Genomic DNA, 24,241 nt, shown 5'->3' on the forward strand with positions numbered 1-24,241 from the left:
CCCTGTAACAATGCAAATGGGAAAAGAAACGTATATCTCTCATCTTACAGTGGGAGGAGCTTTGCAAGTGCCCACACCGAAAACAGACTCCAGGAGTGGGTCGTTTTTCTGTGCATGAGAATTTCTGAGTACAACATCACCAAATGGCCCCTTTCCCCACACTGCATCATGTTTGTTGGGGGTTTTCCAGAGCCCCCTCTGGCAGTCCCCGTAAGCCCCCAACCAACATACAAGGACACGGAGACATCCGTCTTGCTCGGGCTTCCCGGTCGCACTGCTGTGGCCAGGAACGCCCCCTTTATTTATACTGCACGCGGCGGCATGCAACGTCACGCCGCGGCGTGCGCCTCCTTAAAGGGGCAACGTCACACTCCTCCTTTTTCATGAGGACAAACAAGCAACTTGGTTACTCTAATAAACTATCCACACAGCATGGAAATCAAGAAACTTTCAAAATGTCCCCCAACACCCCTTTATTTACAGCCGCCCTGGATCCTCCCAAATAACACTATGATCCCCGGGCCACTCATGACACATGTCCCAAAACGTAATCGCTGAGGTAAGCGGGTTTCCCTCGTCCAGCCCTCTGGGGGTACCTCCCGCTTACCTCCGGCACAGGCAGTCCATACGATGGCAATCCCCGGACGGGGGACGTGGGTGTTGACGATGGACCTCCTCCGTCCTCAGGTATCGCTGTTAAGTCCGGTTCACGGGGAGGCTCAGTCCTGTGGTCCCCTAGCTTCTTAAAGAAGCTCACATTCCGGGTAACAGCCGACCTCCCGTCCGAGGCTGTTACCATGGACCCCTTTACGGCCACCACATTGAGCGGCTCGGGTTTGTAGGGGAGAGAGAGCTTCCCGTGGGGATGCCTGTTCCTGATGAGCACCTCATCCCCCGGTTCTAGTCGCTGCGGATGCAGCCCTCGCCGCACATTCTCTTGTTCAATACGCAGCCGCCTTTCTGTTTCCACCTGCTGGTCATCGATCACCCCCGGCTCCTTCTCCCCCACCTTGGGCAGCAGTCCCCGGGGGCACCGCTTGAACAGGGCTTCATCAGGCGCCACACCAGTGGACGCATGGGGGGTGGTGCGATACACCCGCAGAAATTGGTACAGGGCTCTCTGCAGACATTGACCCTGGCCCTGGGCTATTCTGAAGGTCTTGTTCAGTGTCCTCATCAGCCGCTCTGCCTCTCCATTTGCCCTTGGCCATAGCGGGGTAATCTTCCTATGCTGTACCCCGTACCCTTCCATCAGCTCCGAAAAACGCTCTCTTTGGAATGGTGCCCCATTGTCAGAGCACAATGTGTGGGGGAATCCATGGGCAGCAAACACCTTCTCGATGGTGACCACAGCATGCTCAAATGCCACCGACTCCACGAACTCCACCTCCAGGTACCGAGAGTATTCATCCACGACCACCAGGAAGTGGGTACCGAGGGTGGTGGATCCAAAGTCCGCATGCACCACTTCCCAGGGCCGCATACCCCACAGCATCGCCTCTATAGCCAGCTCTCTTTGTAGAGGGGAGGCCGCCTGACACCACACACACACGCCGACACAAAGTCATCAACCCTGCGCTCCAGTTCGGGGAACCACACCTTGAGCCGCAGCCTGGCCTTGGTTTTCGCTGCACCTTGGTGTCCATGATGGGCCAAGGAGATCACCTCCTCGACCTGCGACTGGGGCACCACAATTCGGTCACCCCTCAGCAGGAGGCCAGAAGCTGAAAACAACAACTCCTCCCTCACTCGCCAGAGCTGCTCCAGTCTGATCTTAGCCTCTTGGTTGCGCCCCGCCAGGGACTCCAGCACCGTCTTCCACGAGCCCTGCTACATGGCCTGTTTCAGGATTCGGAAACACTCGTCCTGCGCTGCTGCCACCTCCAGATCTTCAAGGGGCATAGCATTTGGAGTTGCCGCTTCCACCACCGTGCGAACATGGTCGTCCGCCTCCTCCGCACAAGTGTCCGGGTCCTCCCCTCTGCACACACCTGGATGCCTGGACAGGTAGTCTGCCGCATTGTTCACCCCTGGCCGATATACCAGGTTGACCCCATATTCTAGGAGTGCCAACATCCACCTCTCTATCCTTGCTGGTGGCTTGCATGAGGACCCCGCCAGGATTGGAAGCAGAGGCTTGTGGTCCGTCACGACCGTCACTGGGTGGCCAGGGATATAAAGCCTGAAATGCCTGCAGCCCCACAGCACCACCAGCGCCTCTCGTTCAATTTGAGAGTAGCGCTGTTCCGTGTCAGACAGCGCCTTGCTGGCCTAGGCCACCGGACAGACACCACTGTCTCGGTCCACTTATGTTAGTACAACCCCCAGACCAAACGGGATAGCATCCACCACAACCTCCGACGGCAACACTGGATCGAAGAAAGCCATGGTGTCGTCAGCCGTTAGTGCACTCTTGATGTCATCAAAAGCCGCTTGCTCAAGGGGGCCCCAATACCAGCTTGTGTCCTTCTTTGTAAGGGCTCTCAGGGGTTCTGACCTCGAGGCAAGATCTTGGATAAAACGGCCACAGTAGGTCACCATGCCAAGAAAACTTCTCACATCAGACACCGATTCCGATGGTTGTGCTTTCTTGATGTCTTGGACCTTCCTTGGATCTGGTGACATGCCCCCCTCCTTGAAAACAAATCCAAAGAACTCAATGGAAGGGCGAATTCACACTTCTCCCTGATGAGGGTGAGGCCAAGCGACTGTAGTCTGCAAAGGTGGTCGACCTCAGTCCTGGCAAACACTAGGATATCATCGCTAATGTTTAAGACACCCTACAGATCAGCGAGGGCGCCCCGGATGATATTCTGAAATACCTCCGCTGCAGATGACACACCAAAACGGAGTCTTTTGTAGCGGTAGAGCCCCCAGTGGGTGGTAAATGTCGTAATGTAGCTTGATTCAGGGTGTAAAACCACCTGATGGTAGCCGGCCCGGAGATCCAGTTTTGAGAAAAACCGGGCACCCTGCACCTCCGCAATGATGTCATCGATCGTTGGAGTGAGGTGTCTCTCTCTTTTGATTGCTTTGTTGGGCAGCCTCATGTCGACACAAATGCGGACGGAATCAGGTTGCTTCGGCTTTCTTGCCACCACAATCAGGGAGACCCACGAAGTTGGACCCTCCACCTTCTCGATTATGTCCAAATTCACGAGGTTGTCCAGCTCTTTATCCACCTGTTCCCGAAGATGAAAAGGCACCCTCCAGTGTTTGAGGGCAATGGGTTGCACAGACTCATCTATGTGGAGCCTCACAGAGTCGCCAGCCATCTGTCCAATTCCGTTGAATAGAGCAGCATACTTGTCCAGGAGGTTGTTGATGTCCTCCAGATAGACCGAATATGCAAAGCTGACGATGCCAAGGGCCTCGGCTGCAGCACAGCTTAGAAGAGTGTTTGTGCTCATCGGTGTTACATAGAAGCATGCAGTGATCTGTGAGCCATCATGCTCCACCTTGGCTACAAAAGTACCGTCCAGCGAGAGAGGTTCCAACCCTCCAAAAGCAAAGATGCCGGCGCTTGGGCGGACCAGTTTGGGAGGCATGTCCATTGCATCATAATGTCCACGGGCCATCACATTGACTGACGCACCCGTGTCCACAAGGACTGGGACCGGTGACTTGTTGACCTTCACCATGCACCTTGACTGTCGCCTGGCCTTGGATTGGAGGGCTCCCACACTCGATACAAAGAAGATATTCTCCTCCTCTTCTTCCCCTGGGGGAACCTCTGCGCTTTGGCCCACCTGGGCTACATTCCGTGGGCGACTTTGGTGAAGAAACCCAGGCCGAACTGGTCCTCTAGGCACCGTCACAGGCAGGGCTGCCTTGCACACCCGGGAGAAGTGATCCGCCAGGCCACACCTACCGCATGTTTTGCCAGCTGCAGGACACTCAGCAGGGTGGGGTCCGTCATACCCGCACTTCTGGCATGACTCGCCAGCTCTTCGACCCCTGTCACGTAAGCCATATCCAGCTCTTCTGGTGCCTCTGCCACCTCACCACATGGCGCACACCTCCTCAGTCTTGACCGGATGTGTGCCAGCTTCCATTGTGGACGCCTGGGCCTCAGACACTTCGTGGCAGCGTCCAAGCTCAAGGATGCGGGCCAGCGTGGTGCCTGGATCCCTCAGCACCTGCCGTCTTAACTTGCCGGAGGAAACACGCCTGTATGAGCATCGTGCAAATCATATCATCCGCATCACCCCAGGCACATGCCAGCGACAAGCGCCTAAGGCGGCAGTAAAAAGTGTCCAAAGTCTCATTCTCCTTTTGCTTTGCAGAGCACATCACAAATCTTTCATAATCCAAATTGGCAAGGGGCAGAAAATGAGCCTGAAGGGCAGTCTTCGCAGCCGCATAGGAACCATCACCCGGCGGCAATGACTCAAAGATCTCCTGGACGGCAGGTCCTGCCAAGTACAGCATGGTGGCCAACTTAATGTCATCGTCTGTCTCCATAGTGGCCCTGAAATACATGTCACGGTGGTCCACCCACTTCTTCCATCTTGGCCCCAAACTGGATGACGGGCCCGAGACATTGAACTCGGGAATGGGCTGCAAAGCCGCTGGGGCCCGTGCTTGAGCCATGATGGGAGGTGACAGCTGAACAACTGGTTGCACCACTGGTGGGGCCTGAGGCTGATGAACCTGAGGCGCTGCTGGGGCTTGAGGCTGCGCCGGCAGTTGGGGCTGGGCTGGAGGCTGCTGCTGGTTCGCAGGCTGCCCACCGTCCTCGTCTTCAGATCCGTTCATGGGTTAGAGCGCACAGGCACCCCCAAGATCTTGGGGGCCACAGCTCACCCCTAGCACCACAACACAGTCTTGGACCCACACCAGCAATGCAGAGGTCCAACCTGGCAGTGATGATCAGCGATGGTAGAGACGTCAGCTCCGCAGAAAAACTCCCTGCACAGACACTGTCAGCCAGGCATGATGATGAAGAGGATGATGAGATGTAGAAGTCCACAGCTGCAGCAGCCTGGAATGATGATGACGAGGATGATGAAGACAAAAGTCCTACGCTGCCCAGCTGATTGGGTATGTCCAGAGGCTCCAAAAATTGAGCAAAGGAGATAATGGGCTAAGCAGGCCCAGCCATTTTAGCCCTTCACATTGCTTACACTTGATGTAGGAAGCTCAGAAATCAAGTCAAATCCAAAATTCTGGCATATAAATGCAGATATGACTGCCTGCTAGCAGTGAGTCAAAAAAGTAGACCTGAATGCCTCTCACCGTTCGCCCTAGAGCTCGGCGAGTATCCATGGGTGAAAATCTAAAATGGCCACCAGCCGCGTGGTCGATGGACGGCTCAAGGCATGAAACGAAATGCAATCAAGTTTCCGCTGTGGGGAAAAAAATTGAGTTTCAATTACCGCAGGGCCCAGGCATCATCCCCACCTCGTCGCCACTGTTGGGGATGATGACTGGGCCCGGCAGTGATTGAAACTTCAATTTTTTTTACGGGGACTGCCAGAGCCCCCTCTGGCAGTCCCCGTAAGCCCCCAAGCAACATACAAGGACACAGAGACATCTGTCTTGCTCAGGCTTCCCGGTCGCACTGCCGCGGCCGGGAACGCCCCCTTTATTTATACTGCACACGGTGGCGTGCAACATCACGCCGCCGCGTGCGCCTCCTTAAAGGGGCAACACCACACTGTTGGTCAGTACATGGGGCCGAAGCGCGGTGGCACAGAGGGTGTGCAGGGTGCCGCAGGGTCACGTAGAGGAGCAGTAAGCCCTTACATGGTTTAAACCTGAGGGTGGTGTTTTTGTAATTCCTCCAACCAGATACTGATGACGAGGAGAGCTCAGGAGAAATGCTTAACATGCAGAAGCGCAGGGGGGATTTGTGAGAATGCAATTTGTTACGTGGTTTCAGGCTGGGGGCGGGGTATTGGGGGTAAGGGAAAGAATGGTAGGGAAAGCAGACAGAACGATGAACGGGTAGAGAAGATTTGAAGACTTGCTTATTACAGTGGCATTAGCACACAACAGTTTTTATATAATAATACTGGCACAACCTGCATGGACATTGTGATAATGTGTAAGGTCGAATGGACAGACAGACACGCAGTCCGTTCGTGCTGGGAGCTTCAATAAAACCCGCCTGAGCCCAGCGGTTCCACTTGGCCATCTCCTCCAGTGCATGCCTTCTTAATTCTCACTTCCCGTCACGCAGCGGCGGGCTCCCCCTCGCTCACGTGACTAGAACACATGACGACATCGCAGATATGTTTTCTTACAGTGGTATTATAGTGATGAGGAAGAACTCAGACCGGTTTTATCATTTTTGTGAGGTAATACGATAACATTTAGTAGCAGTAATAGCAGAGGATGACACAGGAACAAATACAAAAATGATGTATTAATTATAGATAACTTTTAACAAAGTCCCAATCCTGCCTATCCTCTAGCCTCTGTGTCTCACTTTGAATAGGTTTCCTAATGCATTGGAATTTATGACTACAGTAAAGAATGTATGACTCATTTTAGAAGGTTCCACTTGCTTCCCAATTGTCGCCATTAGTAAACTCACAAGGAAACTACCAATTCAAGGTTTCTGTGAACACTTCCAAAATCTCCTAAATGTTAACAGTGTGCGCATTAATTCTACATAAATGGACAGCCCTAATCAGGGCTTCATTTTAAGATGAGCCAGCCTCTTCTGTAATGAAGATTAAATACTTGAGCAAGGTTACATGAACAAAGCTTTTGTAAGACTGCTAACAACCGGGCTATCATATTCACATTTCAGTGTGCCAAAACGGAAGTCCATCTTACAAATAAGCGTATATATTTTGGAAATTGATTCCTCTAACTAAACAGGGCCTATGGGAGATTAAATGGCCTAATCTGGAAGTAAACAATAATTTACCATTTTATGTTGCCACTGGTTTACAAAATATTTCATCCTACCGTTCTTGTGACTCCTCATTTCAATTTACAGTTCTGTCGGTGGCAATGCTCCCCCCTTTGAGACCATTACTACTAGTCTCATCCCTTAAAATATTCTGGTTGAACTGCTAAAATATACCTCCATCCTGGCCTAACATTTCTTGTTAGTTTTTCAACAGAAAAGCTTTTTTTCAACTTTCAAGACATTTTTAATCTTGTTTTCCAAACAATTTAGCATACATTTAGCTAGCTTGAATAAACAGTAGAATCTCAGCAGACATGCAGAAACCAACAATATCCCATGCAATGTGGAAGTTCCCAGTGAGCAAATTGAAATGTCCACCAAGACCACACAGACCATGCACTGTTTAAATTGTCCTGGTGTAACATGGCCACACTCTTTCTAATGTCAATGATAATATCAGTGATGTCATTTCCATGATGTCTACTGCATTCTGGCACCTCAAAGTCACAAACCCTGAGGATAGCTCACGAGCAACACGTTTTTTAGGAAGCAAGACAACGCATAGCACCACAGGTTTGATAACCGGGCTCGCGCTTAGAAACATGTCTCCCTTATTATTAAGCGCGTTATAAAAGAACAAATAATATATAAAGACCAATACGAGGCCAATATAATGTCTTTTGATTTTGCAGCCACTTAATCATGAATAATCAGTGCAAGGGACATGGGGGTGTCATTGACCACTCTTTCCCGCAATAATAATAATCTCAGGATTTTATTAAGTTTCACGTCCCTCCACCGCGGTGCACATGGCGTTTAACGGCCCGCCAGCCCAAGCTTTGGTAGGCTCGAGCAAAGCGAAGGCCTCGATTTGGGCTGTAGGCCGTTAAATGCCTTGTCCGCCCCAGCGACAGGGGTTGAAAGTTATCCGCACACCGTGATTTCCCGGTGCGTGGATAATTTTCTTTTTTTTATTCGATGGGAGATGTGCTCAGCGTGAGCACATCTCCCGTTGGAATGAAAAAAAAAGGTCTAAAAAAATTCACCATAAACATAGAAAAGGGACTAGGTCCGTCTTATGATGATTGCGGCCATTAAAATATGCCCTCTCTAACAATGCTTGACCTCTCTAACAATGTTTGCCCTCTCTAACAATGTCACAGGGATATGACAAATATTACGCAGTGGGAAGCAAATAGAACTCCCCATTAACTGTATCTCCGAAGAAAAATGGCGAGAACATATTAAAGGTACTTTGGGGCTGGAAGATAAAGTAGGAGAATCCTTGCCTATCCCTGAGGCAAAATAGGAGTGCAAGGCTTCAATCTTAGACTTAATTGTAATTATTGAAAAGTTTAACAACTTGCACGCAGCCGGCCCAGATGGCACCAGTAATGTGTTACTAAAACAGGCACCATCTCTTTGGGCGGCAGTCTTATATTTGTTATTTGTCCACATAGGGGAAGTAGGGGTAATCCCACAATCTTGGCACAGGAGTCACATTTTGTCAGTACACAAAAAAAGCGCTTGGGATAACCCAGCAAACTTTCGTATACTGGCAATGCTAGATATTTCATCCAAAATATTTGCATGCGTGCTGTAGTGTGAACTCAACAAGTAGATTGGCGAGAAGAAAATATTGCCACCAAATCAGATAGGCTTTCGAGCTAAATCAAGCACAACGCATAAATTATTTCTGTTAACTTCCGCTATTGAACATGCAAGAACAAACAGAGAACTCAATGTCTAAGGAGCATATGTAGACTTCTCAGTCGCCTTTGACACAGTGCAGAGAAATCGTCTATGGCATAAATTGAGCAACTGGAATATTCCTCAAGGTCTCCTGAGAATGCTGATGCTATTATACACTGACACCAATGTTCAGATGCGTTTAATGCTAAGAGGCGATTATCGGGGTTGATGCCAACAAGTAGCGGAGTAAAACAAGGCTGCATAGTTGCAGCCATTTTATTCAATCTGTACCTGGCAGATATGCAAGAGATATTTGTCACCACCTCTGCTTACCTGATTAAAATAAGCTCAGTCATTTTGGGATGGCTGGCATACTCCGACAATCTACTTATCCTAGATTACACCTCGTAAGGCTTGCAGAACATGTTGGATACATTGGCAGCCTACTCTAGCAATAATGGATTAAGTATACATTTTTCAAAAAGCAAAGCAATGGTTTCCCTGTTAATAAACATCTGAAAAAGTATAATTGGAAAATTAACAGTATTAAGTTAGAACATGTGACGACACACAAATATGTAGGAATTTCATTGATGAAAAATTGAATTGGGGAGCACAATGGGCGAGTGTGAAAGAACGATGCATGTTAGTGATAAACGCGTTGAGCGCAATTATTTGGAAAAATCTAGGTTATTCTGTTAAGGCAATCTTAACATTGTATTCTGCTAAAGTGTGATCCATTCTGTTGTACGCTGCAGCAATTTGGGGACACAAGTATGGAAAACGTCTTGTTGCCTTTGAAGCCAAGATGTTATGTAAACTCTTGCGATTGCCTCAGAGTGTACCTATTGAGCATATATACCTCGAATTTGAATTAAAGGGTGTAAATGAAGCATACATAAGCCAATCGGTATTGTTTTATCATGACCTATGCACTCTTCCAACAGAGACGATAATAGTACCTTATGTCCAAGCGCTTCTAAGATTAGAGGTAGGCTGTTGCCTGGGATAGCTTGTATACTAAAACTACTCTATTTGCAATGTTCTGATGGCTACATAATATCTGTTACTTAAGCCAAACTGAAAACTAGGCTAAAAGTGACCTTAAAATCTGATGGCTATGAGAAAAATATGAACGCGTTAGCAGCTAAGACTTATAGTGGAGCCTAATGTTTAACGAGGGCGACTCGCACAAATGCACCAAAGTACTTCGAAGCATATCCAAGTGTGAGAACCTTTTGAGCGTACTTACTTATGAAATGAAACGTTTCAGTAGCGCTAGAGACTAAGGGCGCATGGTTGGCTATTATGCGCGAAAATCATTGCTGCCGCTTATGTGGGAACAACGTAATAGAATCAGTCAGTCAAAACGTTTATTTTGGATTCAAAATCCATAAAACAGATAAGACCAAACAATTACAAAAAATAAGACCACACAATTACGAGAAATAAAATCCATTCCCTTGAAAGTATACACCGAAACCCCATTATACAACTTCAAACAACAGACCAATAATAAAATAACATATGTAATAATATACAATACTATCAATGTAGGGACAAAGTTTAAAACAAGTCTAAAAACTATGTGCCTTTTCACATTACAGCTCTGCTGGATAAACGTCATCATTCCTAACCCTTGCCCTCAATATCCCCTTTCTAAAATACATTGCTCTCTTCAGAAAGGAGAGCAGTGCCCATGCACCCAGAACAGAGTCTGCAAGAAATGAGATAGCTGCTTTATGATGATGGATCTTGGTCTCCCTAGGAACTGGAATTATCGTTGCTGTCCGGATCCCAATATACCCCGGGCAAAACAATAACAAATGCACCAAGTCTTCTTTATTATGTCTGCACACCGGGCATGCCACGGAGTCCGGATAACCTTTCCAGTTCACTGTATTCCCCCGCAGGAGGAAGCAATCAAACCTCGCCCGTGTGATTAGCCAGCAATCTTTTTTATAGGAGCCCCAAATCAAATAGGGTTGGATCTCATGTGGCCGACTAATCATTGCATGAAGATTTAGATTAATTATTTTCATACTCAGAGAGCGTTCTCTTCCTAGCAAACACTTCGGCCCAGAGCAGATTTGTGACAATTATCCTCAATTTTTGTTATAAGGGCAGCTGGAGGAAAAAGAATATTTATATTGGCCTCCCCTAGGATTTTATCTATATAGTCAAGCCAAGGAATTTTTTGCCACCCCACCCTACCCAATACAGATCTAATAATGAAATGGTAAAGAGAGGCATGTACATTCGCCCACAACCGAACCCAAAAAAAGATCGGGGCCAATGCCCAATGATCTCCCAGAATTCCAGGCCCAATTCTCTGTGAATAGATAAACACGCTGAGGAATTAGGGAGCCCCAAAAGTCTCCTAAAAATTGATTCTCTTTGGCTTGCAACTCATTAGACGTCTGGAAACCCCATATCAAAGCACAAATATAATGTAACTGACTTTGATTGAACTTTGTATATTTTAGATACCACATCAAGCGGTTGGCCCTCACACCGTGACAAAAAGCGAAAAATAACCCCTCTTTGTTGGTTCATTTTAGCTGACTGTTTTATTAGGTGTGACTTCCCGGAGAGAGCTTCCGAAAAACGAATCCCTAGGTAATCAAAAGCCTTCACCCTAGGGATAACTTCACCGGCACAAAGTACGCATTGCGACTGGCCATTTTCTACCCACGCATGCCATCACAGCCGATTTTGGGGAGTACATTTTTAGCCCCAAATTGCTCATAAAGGCTTCATATGCATTAATCAGAATCTGGAATGCTCTCTGGGTCCTGGCTAGCAATACGGTGTCATCTGCATAAGCTAGGACAGGGAAAACCCACCCCCCCAAATACCACAAAATCTGCCAATGTATCTATCAAATCCTTCGAGAGACCATTGATATATCAACAAAAACAGATTGTGGCCAAAACACAACCCTGCTGCATGCCACAGCCTACCTTGATGCACGCTGTGCAGTGTCCTCCTGGGTTCGCTGCGCACACATGCCTCACTGTCACTATGGATATCCACCGGGACCCTCAATATGTCCCCTGGGCAGCCCATGGACCCAAGCACAGCCCAAGCTTTGACCTGTCTACCTTGTCAAACGCGGTGCTCAGGTCCATAAATGCTAAATACACCACCTCTCCTCTGCAAAAAACTGAGTTTGCCATTAGGAGATGCAAATTGAGGCTCTGCTCCATAGTTCCTACTCATGGACGAAAACCAAACTGGATGTCGGATAATATCAACTGTTCCGACAGCCAGGTTTCAATGCCTCCAAGAAGCACTCTCCCAAAGATTTTAAAGGGGGTATCCACGTAATAGAATCGCTCCAACACCTCATTATTGATTGTGAGAGTTTGAAATCCCTTTGTCACAAGTACATCAAATCGTATTGCAATACGGCTGACATGAACACTTTAACTGATATATGGGCAATATTTTTTATCAGGAGATGATATTAACTTGATATATATTATAGGGTCTTTTTATTTCAAAATTGTTGATATTTTAAACTGTCTTGCATTAGAACAATGAAATATGTATTATTAGAATCAGTACTAAGCTATTAGGAATGTTATCATGTAAAGTCTATGGAAATGAATATGTAACATGTTATACAAAGTCAATATTGGCTGTAAGTATATCAATAAAAAATTGAAATTTGAAAAATATGTTCAAAAATGGCCGTCGTCATCTGAAAAGAGACCTAGTCCCTTTTCGATTCTTTATGTCACAGGCCATTTTTGTTGATGTTTTTTGTTTCACCACAGCGGACAGTGAATGTACAAACTAGCCCGGTAAATGCAGATTCTGATTGGTCAATCCGCCTTTCCTGGGTGCAAATTATAGTTTAACACAACACCGCTCTACGCATTATGATTCCCATGCCATGGATCAACATTTCCCAACCTGATTCTATTCACTTGCTGAGGATGGCAATTTAGAGAGTGTCCAATGGCAGGCGGGATATACCTGACGTAACAACTACCACGCCAATTAATGGGTAACCATTCATCAGCATTGACTCCACAGATGAAATAACTTCTGTGATAAGTAGCCTACTCGTAATTGGTAAATGAGAACCCTTTATCAAGGGAAAAGGTAACATTTTTCACTAACACTAGTAGATAGGGAATATCTTCAATGACTCATGCACATAAAAAAAGAACTCTTATTAGTATAGCAGAGAAGGCCTGTTGCAGGAGAGGTTAGATGTATTGCAGAAGGGTTAATCTGAAGCTGACCTGGGGAGAGAAAATTCAGAACACCTGAAAATGCCATCTGAGAGTAATGACTGAAGCAGGGCTCAGGACCTTCTGTCCTGAAAGCCAATCTAAGGCCGTTACTGATGCAATCTGAATGTCAATAAATGGGAGCGAAAGGAAACCATGAAGCCAGATCATGTGGGGGATGAGCACAGTCCCAGCAATCAGACACATTTTGAATGCAGCAGTACTGCCATGTTGCATACAGAAACGTGTTTTTACTCTCAGTCCAATGTGGTGCGTCTGGACCTTGTAATACATGGTTGGAAGTGTTAAAGGTGATAACTGTTATAATAAACGACAGTGTAAAAAACTGTAAAAACATCATCATTCTTCTTCAACCAGTTTGGGAATTTAGTTATTGCCTTTGCTGATTGTTCTCCGGTTATAAGATGCCAGGCAAAATTCAAAAATCAGCCAGTTTTTAAATAATATTCTCAAAAACTGGTGTACTGAATATAAGGCTGGAAGTTAGAGAAGCAGCAAGGACAGGAGGCAAGAACAACTGTCTGCTAGATCAGTTAAGAGTTTGGCTGCAATTTCAGCAAGTTCTGGCATAATCATAGGCAGAGATAGGAAAAGGAGAGCCTGATTATTGTCTATGGCCCTTCAGGCGATTCTGCAATATAATAAAGGGATTGGGCCAACTGGACCAGAGATGACAACTGACTATTATTTAAATCAGAATAGTTTTCTGTTTATTATTCAAATACACGTGTCATGCAAAAGTCGGCTCCACAAACCAAATGCAATACATCCCTCCAAAAACCATTCATTCATAACTCATCCATACAATTATCATATTTACAAAAAATAAAACAAGGTGATATTTTGTATATAACACAATAGTAAGTCAGACAATTATAAATTCAACACTCGATTGTTTTACAATGTGCCCCTCTGTTGGTATTCAGGGTTTTTTTTAAAACCGTTGTCAACATGTTTCGGTTGAGTTCTCTCACGAGGATGAGACAGTCCCCTCTGTATTGACTTAGTGTTCAACCTTCTTCAGGACAGGAGAGCAATCGCCAATTTTGCGTTGCCTCTTGGTAGAAAACCAAAGGTTGGGGGTGTGTGGCAAGAGAGCCTTAAATCTAAAAGTGAAAAAGTGAATAAAAATTGTCATCTCTGTATTTACTCAACAAACTATTTACCTCCTCTGAATCTTTCAGGGGCTGGCGAACCGGTGGGGTGGAATCGATCCCGTGGTGAATGCTTCCAACAATGGCGCTTCACGTAATGGATGCCCTATAGTAAAAAGGGACATGTGTGTTTTAAAATTCAGCAATGAGAACCTACTCGGGTAATTCACAAATAATGGGTTGGTACTCACTGTTATTCTCAAAAGGAAAATATTTTCTTTTTTCTTATTTCTTAAGGCCCAGTTCGAAAGTAGTGCAAATTAATTCATTAAAGCAGCTGCGTCTTTAAAAAAAACGCCTGCGGAGGAGAAAACAAAGCATGTATAACATGCATTAACTGCTATGTTTCAATGAGGCAGCAATCTGTCACTGTTTGGCAGACTACGGCACAATAACGCATAGAAAAAAGGGAAACACTTACTTGTGACAGCCGTATGTTTAATCACGGTTACGGCTCACTGGCAAGAAGTGTAGCAAGATTTATGGCCGTAAACCGGAATAGCCTGATCTGGGCTGAAGGGCTGCCTATGTAAACAACAGACACAGAGCGACATGATTAGTGTCTGCTCATTAAACTTGGTGCACCTCGGCGCTGCTGTTTGTGAATATAATTATTCTCTTACCTTGTTTAAGTAAGGGATGGAGTCCAGGACCCTGCTGTGCAGTCAGTAGTCTGCGCTCCTACCGTCTGCCAAAATTGTGCAAACGCTGTGCAGACATGCGCTTTGAACTCACGTACCAGCCGCTTGGGATTGTGGGCTTCGTAGTGTATAGTGCCACTATGGATGATTTGGTAAAATATAAAGACTGATTCACATGTCTCTACCTAGGGAAAGCCATCTCGTGCATCCATCGCGGAACTTATTCTACTTGTCTGTATTTGAATTATGTGCTTGATAGCTCACCATCTGCCAGAAATGTAGCTCACCGTCTGACAGACTTGTGTAAACGCTGTGCAGACATGCGCTTTGGCCTCAGAAACCGACCGCTTGGGATTGTGGGCTTCGTAGTGCATAGTGCCACTATGGATGATTTGGGTGTCATCCGTATTCAAATATGATAAGATGTTATAATATAGAGACTGATTCACATGTCTCTACCTAGGGAGCGCCATCTCGTGCCTCCATCGCAGAACTTATTCTTCTTGTCTGTCTTTGAATTATGTGCTTGGTAGCTCACCAAGCGCGCCGGGATCCCTGTCACCCCACCCTGGTGGGTGGCGCATTCCCGTGATTACTTCTTGATAGGGGGGTGGAAAGTTCAGTCACCCATAGTAGATAAAGTTTCAAAAAACTCCTCACTAGTTGAAAAACCACATGAGAAATCTTCATACCAATGAGACGCTCACGTGTGCAGTGTATTATGGTCAGGGTAGTTTTGGGCCACAAAGAGTTAACTGCTGTTTAGTATGTTCCACTCTACCGAAATGTTTAACCCATGTTGTACTGTGTCTAGAGAATAAATCCATTTCTGTTCAAGACGGTGTAGACCCATTGCCATATCTCCACCTCTTGTTTTTGGATTTAGAGTTTGTAACACAAACCACTTCATTTCTGTGTCTTTATGATTGTACCTCTTGAAATGATCCACCAGGGGTTTATCAGGGGTTTGATTTCTTATGCATGAGCGGTGTTCTCCAATGCGGACCTTCACTGCTCTGACCGTTTTCCCTACATACAGTAGGTCGCATGGACAAGATATCACATATATTGCATTCTTTGTGCAGCAGTTGGTGTGATTTTTCATCACCCATGTCCTATTCCCGTATTGAAAACTATGTTTGGTCTCGGTAAGTGGACAGACACTGCAATTACCACATTTATAATGGCCAATGATGGGAGGAAATCCCCATTGGTTCATAATGGTGGTATCTCTGGGTTTCTCACGATAAGTGTGAACCAATTTTTGTCGTAGATTACAGTTACGTTTAAATGCGAACATTGGTTTCTGTGATAATGTACCAGGATTTTATACCAAATCCCAATTCTGATTGATTATTTTTCTAATGGTGTTACTGATAGGATTGAATGTGGTAACGCAAACCAGTCTATCATTCGACTTTTTGTCCTTTACTTGTAGAGAAAGTTCTCTGTTTGTGTTCGCAGTTCTTTTTAGATTGTTCTTCACCAGACGTTTGGGGTACCCCCGTGTGTCCAACCTTTCTTTGAGTTGTGTGGCATGTATATTATAGTCATCCTTATCGGTACAATTCCGTCGGATTCTCAAAAATTGACCGTAAGGAAGATTGAATTTGAGACTCTCGGGATGAAAACTTGAGTATTGCAATAAGGTATTCTTATCCGTGGCTTTTCTGTAAAGTGAGGTGACTAAGTTGTTCCCTTGTTTTCTGATCATCAGGTCCAGGAAGCTTACTTGTTCTTTACTCCATTCAATGGTAAATTTAATATTCAGGTCACAGGTATTCAGCCATTTATGAAACGCAAGGAGGATGTATTGTCCCCTCGCCAAATCAGGAACACATCGTCGATGTAGCGACGCCACATCTTCAATTGTCCATTTGTCTGATTTTTTAGAATGTCAGCAATATGTTTTGATTCGAATTTTGCCATGTATAGATTAGCTACATGCGGGGCAAACGTAGCCCCCATGCTGACCCCTTTCTGTTGTTTGTAGATCTGCTGTTTGAAGAGGAAAAAGTTTTCTGTCATGGCGAGTCTCGAACATTCTAATATAAATCCTGTGGGTGGTTTATGTGGTCTATTTCGTGTGTCCAGTACTTCAGCTAAAACCTCCAAACTAGCCATTTGGGGAATGGACGTATATAACGCCTCCACATCCATGGTCACTAAGAGATCACCTGTTTCTATCGTGACATCTTGGAGGATTTTCAGCATGTCCGTAGTGTCTTTGATATAAGACGGCATCGCCAGGACAAAAGGTTTAAGAAAAAACTTGCTATAGATGGAAAGGGCTTCCAATAAGGCATTCATTGTTGGAACCCCTTTCCATCTATAGCGAGATGGAAAGGGGTTCCAATAAGGAATGCCTTATTGGAAACCCTTTCCATCTATAGCGATTTTTTTCTTAAACCTTTTGTCCTTAAAATTTTTGATATAAGACGGCATCGCCAGGACATAGGAACATTTAACAAATTAAAAAAAAAAAGCACACAAACACATTATATGTACTAATAAATAATAAATGTAACCCATATATACAACACACTAACCATTATAATATACCACAAGAAAATAAATTGGCTTCCAACATAATTACCTCACAAACACAACAGAACTGAGAACAATAGCAGACCCACTGAGTACATAGGACATATCTTACCTGAAATAGTAAGTGTACTTAATTTTATTCATATATTTATAAACTTTCTGTATTAGATAAAAAAATATATTATCTTTTTTTTTCTCTCACAGAAATGTCTAGTACTCTGGAATGGCTAGAGGAACATTTCCCACTTGAAGAAATGTCACAATATAGTGAAACTAATGGTAAACATTTAACATACATATATTTTTTTTGTACATAGCATAACAAAATAGAAACTACCTCTGAAGAAGCTGTTACGGAAAACACGCTTGACAACATAAAAGAAAAAATTGATTTATTGTTGACCAATTTTAATAATTTGAAAACTTTTGTTGAAGATCATTTTAAAACAAAAATGTCATACCATTGCCCCACATGTACTTGTCCCCCCTCACCATATCCCATCAATTATCCCCAAACCCTCTCCATAACTCAAAACGTTTTGATGAAACTTGCATCCCTTCTTCACCTAATAACAATCATGATGAAACTCCTAATGCTCTTGTTTTTGTTTCTGTTTCTGCCTCACCTTCTCCGTCATAAATTATTAATATATGTTAAATAAAGTTTAATTTTTATATTGTGTTGTAAATAGTTTTGTTTTTTTTAAAAAAAAACAATGTAGGTGTCCGCGGACAGTGCAGGTGTTCTAAAATGTTCGTAAATAAACGAAAATGGAGGTGTCCTGAAGAACACTATACCTGTTCGTACTGTTCGCTAGCAAGATGAAACTATTCTAAGAACACACGCAGTGTCCTAAAATGTTTGTAAAAAAAAAAATTAAAGTGTCCTAAAGAACACTATATATGTCCGTAGTGTTCGCTAGGAAGTTCAAACTGTTCTAAGAACACACGCGGTGTCCTGAATTGTTCGTAATTAAACGAAAATTGAGGTGTCTTAAAGAACACTGTACCTGTCCGTACTGTTCGCTAGCAACTTGAAAATGTTCTAAGAACACAATTGGTGTCCTGAAATGTTCGTAGATAAACGAAATTGAACGTGTCCTGAAGAACAGTATATCTGTCCTTACTGTTCGCTAGCAAATTTAAACTGTTCTAAGAACACACGCAGTGTCCTGAAATGTTTGTTTCACGTGTGACGCAATTTTAATTAGTTCAGGACCCGAACAGTGTCCGCAGAACATCAGCGCGCATGCGCTAGCCAATCTCCGTGCATTTGGTGTCCTGCGGACATGCGCTTCCTTCGCGGACTTGTTTGCGAATGGATCATATGACCGTGCCCACGCTGATTGCGTGTTCTGAATGCGGACACTGTTCGGGTCCCCGAACAAATTAAAAGTACATTTTCAATTAATCCATAATATTTTTCTATAAAATCTAACCATGGCACAAGTCCCACATAGTAATCCTGAGTTTCTACATACCTTTTGAAACTTTTCAAACTTTTTTTTGTGTTCGATCTGTCCGCGGACAGCGCGCATGTCCGCGGACCACGCACAAGCACCCCTATAAAAGACCACGCCCTAGAGCTTATTCTCATTGTGTTTCTGGCTATTCTTTGAAACACAGCGATTTTTGCTGCCAACTGCAGATTTCCATCGCATCAATGATGGCATCCCTGGCTGCTGAACTGCCACCTGGTGCTGCACTTGCTTCAGCACCACCCCCATCCCCTCCACCACCACCACCTCCCTAAGGGCCTGAAGAGAGGAACAGGAGTGAGGATGCCGAGGAGGAAGAAGAGGATGATGAGAATAAGGTAGAGGAAAACCCTAATACCCGCAATAGGCGTGAGTCTTGGGTGTAGTGGTTATTTACCATTCATGGAAATGTTCCTAAGGCTTGTGCGAACCGTGTTACCTGCAATGAGTGCAAAATGATACTCAGTTGTGGGAAGCACAGTAAGTACAGCTTTGGGACCACTACTATGAAGCGACACCTGAGGTCATTTCACTCTGGGGCTATTCGCAGGGTTGTACCTTGCGAAGAACGTAGCAGGTTGATTTCCTCTACTTCCTCCTCTGTTTCTGATCCTGTCACCACAAGGACCACCTCTGTGGGACAGCGTCTTCCTCAAGCTGCCTCACAGGCCAGACCGAATGCTGATGACCCTTACCTTTCGAGGGTCACAGTTGTATGTATGTACTGTGACACAGTACTCTGCAGGGGGGAGCGACTTTGTAGTGCTTTTGAAACTATCGTCTCAGAGCACGAGAAGATCTGCTCACTACCCAAATAAAACCCACTCTACATCTTCCTCTCTCAGCTCGCCCTTTCTTATCCCTGTGGTCGGTGTTCTCCCCCTTTACCTTCCTTTCCCCTCCTCTCCTAGTGTGTCGTGTATAAAAAACCAAAAAAAATACAAAATGTCAAAAATCAAAAAAAAAATAAGGCTCTTTTCAGAGCTGCCTTTCACAGTTAAAAAATAGAAGTGAAAATAAATGAAGCAGGGCCCTTTGTGTTTTTTAGAAGTCCGCGGACAGTTCGCGAACATTTAAAAAATTGGGTTCCTACCCCATCACAAACATTGCTTTTTCTCTGGGAAGAAGTGGTGGCTCTGAAAAGAGCCTTTGGGTGGTGTTTGTAAGTCAAAAATTATAAATGCATAACACCTACTTCAAAATGGCTGTTGTAATTCCAAAAAAGGTCGCAATGCATTTTGTACATTTCTCAGAAAAATCTGATTGCCAGCATAAGTAAGATGGACTCCATCTCGCGAAAAATGTATGTACTACGAAACATAATATTTTCATTGTGAAAAGAGGACATGCCAAAATCTCTTAGAAAGGCACACACAGCCTTATTAACATTGCACCTTGCTTTTTCCATTTGTGGACCAAATGAAGAAGAACGAAGCCACATTTGTCTCCGCGCAATCCGTGAAAATATCACTTAAGAATTAGGAAACATGTCCATAACCTTCCCAAGTCCTTCTTTCATAGCAAATTGCAAAGAAATTCCAGTCACATGTCCTAAACTGTTCCCTCCACAATGAATTAAATTATGTCTGGATGTTGCTCTGTCTCCAAAGTAGCACAGAGAGGTAGCAAGTCCAACCACTTCATTCCACGTACTCCATTCCAGTGTACTTACACATGTGGGAATCCAAGATCTACAGCTACTCCACAGCTTTCTGCATGCACCTTCAACCAATGTATCCACGAATCTCCCAAAATCCAAACAATCTGTTTTCTGAAACACACAGCCATAGCTATCTTTTGTTCTCTCAGCAAAAAGAGTATCTGAGAAACTCTCTCCTGGCACAACACATCCACTAAACTTTCCTGACCAATCCCTTTCAGTGCTTATTCTCATTCGCATGACTTCTAAACCCATAAATCCCCGGATGTAACTCCCAATGTGCGCAAACTACTGCCATGTTCTCGGACATATTGTAACATGAACAGCCCTTCTATCATTTCCACTTCACTCTCTCTGCCATTCCCTCATTGGATGTAGCTAAAAATCACATGACCATGCACCAATCACATTCAAGACCTCTATGTACTGTGAATCTTTCTGAGTACAAGTGTCATATCATTGGCAAGCACCATCTACCAGAAATACTGTACAAGTCTCCAAGATGTCTACTTGAGCTCCATGCATATCCATATGCATGAACACAAACTTCAGGTATGCATATTTTCTGTACAGTAGATGAACACATTTTCAAACAGACTTTTAGCTTGTGTAATCTGTAAAATGAATTTACTGTATTTTTTTCAATATCCTAAAATCAACTATCACTTATAAACCTTTATACTATTTACTTTCTTTATACACACACACTCAAATCATGTTAAACTAACATTTTTTAAATGAAATATATAGACTACATATATTCAAACAAAATTGCATGCAAGCACAATCTATGTTTAAATCTTTAAAAAAATACTTATACAATTTCATATGTTTTGTTTTTATTTATTTATTTACTTAATTACTTTAGTTTAGACATGACATTGAGGCGCTATTACCTAGAACAGCTTACTTACAGAAATAGTGGTATTCACTGGTATATTATACATTTCACAAGACATAGTAAAGATATTTTTTTTGATACAGTACAATTTGTTCATTAAGAACATATCATATGTACTGAACTGATGTAAATTAGTTTAATGGTTTTAAAGAAGGCACTGAGGATTTCAATTTAAAAAATCACTGTCTAAATTAAAAACAGCGCTATATACAAACAAAGTTACGAATTTGAAGCTTTTCCAATTGCAGTGAAGACCAGTCTACTGAAACGAAGCAGCCGAATTCGAAGAACAAAGAAGAACTAAGAAGTTACCTGTTAATTTAAGAAAAAAAGTGAGTAGAATATCACCATAATATTTGTATTATTAATCAAACATACTATAACATTAATACAAGCTATTTTGGTGCCTAAAAATAGAGATTGTGTACCATTTTGACAAAAAATCTCCATGTCTTAAACACCGATTTACAGCCAGAATGGCCCACAAATTCCTATTTTTGGACACACAAATTACCCAACTGAACCGCTACAATTTTCATATTATAGAACAAACAACTGTTTTAATTGTATACATTAGATTTACTATTTGTACTTTTCCACACCAGTAGTTTACTTTTATTTTGTCATCTGAACCCCAGTTTAGTAACACATAAATTCAAGAATACCTATCCCTACTAGTTGTAGTTCCCAATGCACAATCACACACCATTGCATACATCTTTATCATCTTACTCAAACACTCATGCACACAGCACACATACATTCCAGAACACCCCAACCCATATCTTCTTTATTTTTTTCAACAGACCCTAAAGAATGCCTACCAAAAGTCAAGTCCGTAGAAAGCAACACAAAAGTAGAGCAAATGAAAATAAAAGTGTCCAACATAAGCATCCATCTCTAGCAGAATTTGTAAAAAAAGTTGAAACAAAACAGCTAATACAGTCATTTAGTGAAACACAAGAAGTTTCAAGTACAAAAACTTTGCCTCCTCTATCAAAATGTAAAACAAACCAAAAAACAATTAACAGAAAATCAGCTATCACTAGAGATAAAACTACTTCTTCAAATTTTAATATAGTGCAAAGTAAGCCTACCAAGAAAAGTATTTTAGCCAAAATGTACCATCACAAAGTCCTTCAAAATCTTATAAAAACAGGAGAGAAATCAGGTCTAATGCTTAAAACCTATCGTAGGAAATTAATCTTAGAAGCGTTGATGGACAGTGCAATTCTTCTCAAAAGAAAGTTATTTTTTTCTGTTAAACAAAATGAAACCACTAACAAAACTAATAACTAAATTACAAAAAAGACTTCTCAATAAGCGAAATGTCAACAGAAAGAACTTCTTAAGTATCTGCGGAGGTGAATGGAATCACACTATGAGCACAGAACCATATTTTAATGAAGAAGCATACAAACAAAAGCAAACAAATACAATTGCCATACATAGCAGTGGTCGAGGTTATGAAAAAGTGAATAATACCATAATGGAACAAGAAGTACTCCTTACAAAAATATGTCCTGAAAACTTAGAGTTACCCCTCCATTCAACTGAATCAGAACGTCTAGTGTACAAATGGCCATGCACGTCAATGTGTAACATTCCCAAACAATGTTTCAAATCTTTACGCCAATTCCTCAATAAATATGTAAAAAGCAAAGACAAAATCAAAATTAAATTACTGCAAAATTTGGATACCTGTCCAGTGCGCAAGTACACAGGACTACAAGGACATTCATTGGCCTGCATTGCATTACAGGACCTACTTGTAAAACCACGTTCCATAATATCAAAAGGATATCAACACATCATTCAACTATAAGAAATCTAGTCTATAAACTGTACTATGCTAAAAGTCCTGCTTTAGCACTAGCAAAGTTAAATAACATCCTTCTACATGGTACAGCAAAAGACCTACTTGAAGAAATTCACTATATCCAGAAAAAATATTTTGGAAGTGTAAGCCATTTACAGAATGAAATAGCTTTAAACCAATTAAGCAACAATTCTACACATGGCAACTTTTTGCTAAACACATACAAAAAAGAAATACTAAAATTTAAAAGTACATCAGCTGAAGTACCAAACCATGTATGTGTATGTTGCCGTAGAACTTTTTATAAAAGTAACACAAAAACTGTAGACCTATCATACATAATAGAAGACAATGAAGATTCGAAATGGTTTGAATTAGCTCTCTATCTTGTAGCAGAAAACAAATACGAAATAACTGAGCCCTTAATACTTTGCAGTTACTGCACTACAAAACTTGACAACTGTAACGCTCACCTGACTCCCACGGGGGTGCTGGCCTGGTTCGCGCTGCTGTGACCTCGTCTAAGGTGATGCACAGGGTTCGGAAGACGGACTGGACTGGGTCCCAGATCTGGCTTGTCTGACTCGCAGAAGTATCCTTCTGTAGGTGAGAATAGGGGGTTAACTGTCTGCGGGGTAATGCAATCGGCCTCCCACTTACCCCTCTCACCCTCCTCAAACCCTTCTGTGCTTCCCCGTAGCGTCTCACCTTAGGGTCTGGAAGGACAAGCTCTCCATCCTGCTTCTGATGCAGGCGCGCGTCGGTATCCAGTTACGCCACTGGATTTTCGGATGGGTGAGAACCAAACTTGCTTGGCTTCCAGGTAAGTTTTTCTATAAGTGGTTCCCCTTGTGTCCATGCATTAATGTTCTAATGCTAGTGTCTTTTTCCCCATAGGGGCCGGGGTACGGAATGCCGGGGAACAGGCACCGACCCGAGGTGAGCGGTGAAATCCTTGTGGAAATCAGGTAAGTCTTTAATGAGTGTTTTGGTAATGTCTTTTCATTCACTCATTAACGCTGATGTCTTTTTCCCCTTAGGGGACGGGGTCCGAAAATGCCTGGATGCGGCGCAGACCCGAAATGAAAAGGGAATGACTCAACAGGTAAGTCTTGACATGGAGTTTTAGCTTCCCTTTTCCCTTCTTTCTCTCACCGTTGTTCTTGTCTTTTTCTCCCTAGGCGCGGGGGCGCGACTGCGAATCCGGATGGTCGCTGCT

This window comes from Ambystoma mexicanum, chromosome 4q (assembly GCF_040938575.1).
Source record: "Ambystoma mexicanum isolate Mex_15411 chromosome 4q, UKY_AmexF1_1, whole genome shotgun sequence".
Taxonomy (NCBI): Eukaryota; Metazoa; Chordata; class Amphibia; order Caudata; family Ambystomatidae; genus Ambystoma; species Ambystoma mexicanum.